This window comes from Podarcis cretensis (assembly GCF_951804945.1).
Source record: "Podarcis cretensis genome assembly, contig: SCAFFOLD_26, whole genome shotgun sequence".
Taxonomy (NCBI): domain Eukaryota; kingdom Metazoa; phylum Chordata; class Lepidosauria; order Squamata; family Lacertidae; genus Podarcis; species Podarcis cretensis.
This window is the reverse complement of record NW_027647839.1, coordinates 41,501-47,500: the sequence shown is the minus strand read 5'-3', so window position 1 is coordinate 47,500 and position 6,000 is coordinate 41,501. Positions and strand designations below refer to the sequence as shown.

The 6,000-nt window shown below is 50.1% G+C and overlaps 1 protein-coding gene and 1 long non-coding RNA gene across 2 annotated transcripts in view; both read left to right on the top strand.

The window, feature by feature from the left end:
* Positions 1-233, top strand: part of LOC307208425 — a 1,287-nt gene extending 1,054 nt beyond the window's left edge. The window contains exon 3 of the long non-coding RNA XR_013835166.1: positions 139-233. This is a non-coding gene — a long non-coding RNA (uncharacterized lncRNA). The remainder of the gene's footprint in view (positions 1-138) is intronic.
* The window catches only part of ZNF618 (zinc finger protein 618), a 97,611-nt gene that overhangs the window by 76,730 nt on the left and 14,881 nt on the right, over positions 1-6,000 (top strand). The gene's annotated exons all lie outside the window — the stretch shown is intronic.

Sequence of the window (6,000 nt, the reverse complement as noted above, 5' to 3'; positions counted from 1 at the left end):
TGGACTACGACTCCCATGATCCAGTGGGATTTCGAACTACAACTCCCATGAGCCAGTGGGATTTCGGACTACAACTCCCATGAGCCAGTGGGATTTCGGACTACGACTCCCATGATCCTTTGCTAACAGGGCCAGTAGGCTTTGGGACTCCAACTCCCATGAGCCAGTGGGCATTTGGGACTACAACTCCCATGATCCAGTGTTTTTTGGACTCCAACTCCCATGATCCTTAGCGAAGGATCATGGGAGTTGGAGTCCCAAAGTCCACTGGTTCCCATGAGCCAGTGGGGTTTGGGGACTACAATTCCCATGATCCTTACTTAACAAAGCCGATTGGTTTTAGGACTCCAACTCCCATGATCCTTAGCTAACATCCAGCCCTTTTAGCTAAGGCTCATGGGAGTTGGAGTCCCAAAAGCCCACTGGATCATGGGAGTTGGAGTCCCAAAAGCCCACTGGATCATGGGAGTTGGAGTCCCAAAAGCCCACTGGATCATGGGAGTTGGAGTCCCAAAAGCCCACTGGATCATGGGAGTTGGAGTCCCAAAAGCCCACTGGATCATGGGAGTTGGAGTCCCAAAAGCCCACTGGATCATGGGAGTTGGAGTCCCAAAAGCCCACTGGATCATGGGAGTTGGAGTCCCAAAAGCCCACTGGCTCATGGGAGTTGGAGTCCCAAAAGCCCACTGGATCATGGGAATTGTAGTCCCAAAAGCCCACTGGATCATGGGAATAGTAGTCCCAAAAGCCCACTGGATCATGGGAATAGTAGTCCCAAAAGCCCACTGGATCATGGGAGTTGGAGTCCCAAAAGGCACTGGAAGATGGGAGTTGTAGTCCCAAAAGCCCACTGGATCATGGGAGTTGGAGTCCCAAAAGGCACTGGAAGATGGGAGTTGTAGTCCCAAAAGCCCACTGGATCATGGGAATAATAGTCCCAAAAGCCCACTGGATCATGGGAGTTGGAGTCCCAAAAGCCCACTGGATCATGGGAGTTGTAGTCCCAAAAGCCCACTGGAGCATGGGAGTTGGAGTCCCAAAAGCCCACTGGATCATGGGAGTTGTAGTCCCAAAAGCCCACTGGAGCATGGGAGTTGGAGTCCCAAAAGGCACTGGAAGATGGGAGTTGTAGTCCCAAAAGCCCACTGGATCATGGGAGTTGGAGTCCCAAAAGGCACTGGAAGATGGGAGTTGTAGTCCCAAAAGCCCACTGGATCATGGGAATAGTAGTCCCAAAAGCCCACTGGATCATGGGAGTTGGAGTCCCAAAAGCCCACTGGATCATGGGAGTTGGAGTCCCAAAAGCCCACTGGATCATGGGAGTTGGAGTCCCAAAAGCCCACTGGATCATGGGAATTGTAGTCCCAAAAGCCCACTGGATCATGGGAATAGTAGTCCCAAAAGCCCACTGGATCATGGGATTTGGAGTCCCAAAAGCCCACTGGATCATGGGAATAGTAGTCCCAAAAGCCCACTGGATCATGGGAGTTGGAGTCCCAAAAGGCACTGGAAGATGGGAGTTGTAGTCCCAAAAGCCCACTGGATCATGGGAATAGTAGTCCCAAAAGCCCACTGGATCATGGGAGTTGGAGTCCCAAAAGCCCACTGGATCATGGGAATAGTAGTCCCAAAAGCCCACTGGATCATGGGAATAGTAGTACCAAAAGCCCACTGGATCATGGGAGTTGGAATCCCAAAAGCCCACTGGATCATGGGAATAGTAGTCCCAAAAGCCCACTGGATCATGGGAGTTGGAGTCCCAAAAGCCCACTGGCTCATGGGAGTTGGAGTCCCAAAAGCCCACTGGATCATGGGAGTTGGAGTCCCAAAAGCCCACTGGATCATGGGAATTGTAGTCCCCAAACCCACTGGCCCTGTTCCCTAAGTCTCATGGGAGTTGTAGTCCCAAAGCCAGACTGTCTCATGGGAATTGTAGTATCAAAACCAATCGGCTCTGTTAGCAAAGGATCATGGGAGTTGTAGTCCCAAAAGCCCACTGGCTCATGGGAATTGTAGTCCCCAAACCCACTGGATCATGGGAGTTGTAGTCCCAAAAGCCCACTAGTTCCCATGAGCCAGTGGGGTTTGGGGACTACAATTCCCATGATCCTTAGTTAACAAAGCCGATTGGTTTTAGGACTATAACTCCCATGATCCTTAGCTAATATCCAGCCCTGTTAGCTAAGGCTCATGGGAGTTGGAGTCCGAAAAGCCCACTGTCTCATGGGAATTGTAGTCCCCAAACCCACTGGATCATGGGAGTTGGAGTCCCAAAAGCCCACTGGCTCATGGGAGTTGGAGTCTGGCCCTGTTATCAAAGGATCATGGGAGTTGTAGTCCCCAAACCCCACGCCTCCTGGGAATTGTAGTCCCCAAACCCCTTGGCGCTCTTAGCTAAGGCTCATGGGAGTTGTAGTCCCAAAGCCAGACTGTCCCATGGGAACTGTAGTATCAAAACCAATCAGCTGTGTTAGCAAAGCATCATGGGAGTTGTAGTATCAAAACCCCACTGGCTCATGGGAACTGTAGTACCAAAACCAATCAGCGCTGTTCGCAAAGCATCATGGGAGTTGTAGTATCAAAACCCCACTGGCTCATGGGAACTGTAGTATCAAAACCAATCAGCTCGGTTCGCAAAGCATCATGGGAGTTGTAGTATCAAAACCCCACTGGCTCATGGGAACTGTAGTATCAAAACCAATCGGCTCTGTTCGCAAAGCATCATGGGAGTTGTAGTATCAAAACCCCACTGGCTCATGGAAACTGTAGTACCAAAACCAATCAGCGCTGTTCGCAAAGCATCATGGGAGTTGTAGTCCCCAAACCCACGATCCCATGGGAATTGTAGTCCGAAACCCACAGGCTCATGGGAATTATAGTGCCCAAAGCAGTCAGCCCTGTTAGCTAAGGCTCATGGGAGTTGTAGTCCACAAACCCACTGGCCCTGTTAGCTAAGCATCATGGGAGTTGTAGTACCAAAACCCCACTATCCCATGGGAATTGTAGTCCGAAACCCACAGGCTCATGGGAGTTATAGTTCCAAAACCGCACTGGCTCATGGGAATCGTAGTCCCCAAACCCACTCCCCCTGTTATCAAAAGAGCATGGGAGTTGTAGTATCAAAACCCCACTGGCTCATGGGAACTGTAGTACCAAAACCAATCAGCTCTGTTTGCAAAGCATCATGGGAGTTGTAGTCCCCAAACCCACGATCCCATGGGAATGGTAGTCCAAAACCCACAGGCTCATGGGAATTATAGTGCCGAAAGCAGTCAGCCCTGTTAGCTAAGCATCATGGGAGTTATAGTCCCCAAACCCACTGGCCCTCTTAGCTAAGCATCATGGGAGTTGTAGTCCCCAAACCCACTGGCCCTCTTAGCTAAGCATCATGGGAGTTGTAGTCCCCAAACCCACTGGCCCTCTGAGCTAAGCATCATGGGAGTTGTAGTCCCCAAACCCACTGGCCCTCTGAGCTAAGCATCATGGGAGTTGTAGTCCCCAAACCCACTGGCCCTCTGAGCTAAGCATCATGGGAGTTGTAGTCCCCAAACCCACTGGCCCTCTGAGCTAAGCATCATGGGAGTTGTAGTCCCCAAACCCACTGGCCCTCTGAGCTAAGCATCATGGGAGTTGTAGTCCCCAAACCCACTGGCCCTCTGAGCTAAGCATCATGGGAGTTGTAGTCCCCAAACCCACTACCCCATGGGAATTGTAGTCCGAAACCCACAGGCTCATGGGAGTTATAGTTCCAAAACCGCACTGGCTCATGGGAATTGTAGTCCCAAAACCCACAGGCTCATGGGAATTATAGTGCCAAAAGCAGTCACCTAAGGCTCATGGGAGTTGTAGTTCCAAAACCCCACTGTCTCATGGGAATTGTAGTCCCCATACCCACTGTCTCATGGGAATTGTAGTCCCCATACCCACTGGATCATGGGAATCGTAGTCCCCAACCCACTGGCCCTCTTAGCTAAGGATCATGGGAGTTGTAGTTCCCAAACCCATTAGCCCTATTACCTAAGTCTCATGGGAGTTGTAGTCCCAAAACCCACTAGCTCATGGGAATTCTAGTCCCCAAACCCACTGGCCCTGTTAGCTAAGCATCATGGGAGTTGTAGTACCAATACCCCACTATCCCATGGGAATTGTAGTCCAAAACCCACAGGCTCATGGGAGTTATAGTTCCAAAAGCAGTCAGCCCTGTTAGCCAAGGCTCATGGGAGTTGTAGTCCCCAAACTCCACTGTCTCATGGGAATTCTAGTCCCCAAACCCACTGGCCCTGTTATCAAAGGAGCATGGGAATTGTAGTCCCAAAACCCACTGGCCCTGTTATCAAAGGAGCATGGGAATTGTAGTCCCAAAACCCACTGGCCCTATTAGCTAAGGATCATGGGAGTTGTAGTTCCAAGACCCCACTGTCTCATGGGAATTGTAGTCCCCAAGCCCCCTGGCCCTCTTAGCAAAGGAGCATGGGAGTTGTAGTTCCAAAACCACACTGGCTCATGGGAATTGTAGTCCCCATACCCACTGGATCATGGGAATCGTAGTCCCCAACCCACTGGCCCTCTTAGCTAAGGATCATGGGAGTTGTAGTTCCCAAAACCCACTAGCTCATGGGAATTATAGTCCCCAACCCTCTGGCCCTGTTAGCTAAGCATCATGGGAGTTGTAGTACCAAAACCCCACTATCCCATGGGAATTGTAGTCCGAAACCTACAGACTCATGGGAATTATAGTGCCAAAAGCAGTCAGCCCTGTTAGCCAAGGCTCATGGGAGTTGTAGTCCCCAAACCCACTGGCCCTGTTAGCTAAGCATCATGGGAGTTATAGTTCCAAAACCGCCCTGGCTCATGGGAATCGTAGTCCCCAAACCCACTCCCCCTGTTCTCAAAGGAGCATGGGAGTTGTAGTTCCAAAACCACACTGGCTCATGGGAATCGTAGTCCCAAAACCCACAAGCTCATGGGAATTATAGTCAGCCCTGTTAGCTAAGGCTCATGGGAATTGTAGTCCGAAACCCACAGGCTCATGGGAGTTATAGTTCCAAACCCGCACTGGCTCATGGGAATCGTAGTCCCCAAACCCACTCCCCCTGTTCTCAAAGGAGCATGGGAGTTGTAGTTCCAAAACCACACTGGCTCATGGGAATTGTAGTCCCAAAACCCACAAGCTCATGGGAATTATAGTGCCAAAAGCAGTCAGCCCTGTTAGCTAAGGCTCATGGGAATTGTAGTCCGAAACCCACAGGCTCATGGGAGTTATAGTTCCAAAACCGCACTGGCTCATGGGAATTGTAGTCCCCAAACCCACTGGCCCTCTTAGCTAAGGATCATGGGAGGTGAAGTTCCAAGACCCCACTGGCTCATGGGAATTGTAGTCCCCATACCCACTGGATCATGGGAATCGTAGTCCCCAAACCCCCTGGCCCTGTTATCAAAGGAGCATGGGAGTTGTAGTTCCAAAACCCCACTATCCCATGGGAATTGTAGTCCGAAACCCACAGGCTCATGGGAATTATAGTACCAAAAGCAGTCAGCCCTGTTAGCTAAGGCTCATGGGAGTTGTAGTACCAAAACTCCACTGTCTCATGGGAATTATAGTTCCCCATGGGAGTTATAGTTCCCTATGGGAGTTGAACTATAGTTGAACTATAGTTCCCTATGGGAGTTATAGTCCCCAAACCCACTGGCCCTGTTAGCTAAGCATCATGGGAGTTGTAGTACCAAAACCCATAGCTCATGGGAGTTATAGGTCCCCATGGGAGTTATAGTTCCCTATGGGAGTTGAACTATAGTTGAATTATAGTTCCCTATGGGAGTTATAGTTCCCTATGGGAGTTGAACTATAGTTGAATTATAGTTCCCTATGGGAGTTATAGTTCCCTATGGGAGTTGAACTATAGTTGAATTATAGTTCCCTATGGGAGTTATAGTTCCCTATGGGAGTTGAACTATAGTTGAATTATAGTTCCCTATGGGAGTTATAGTTCCCTATGGGAG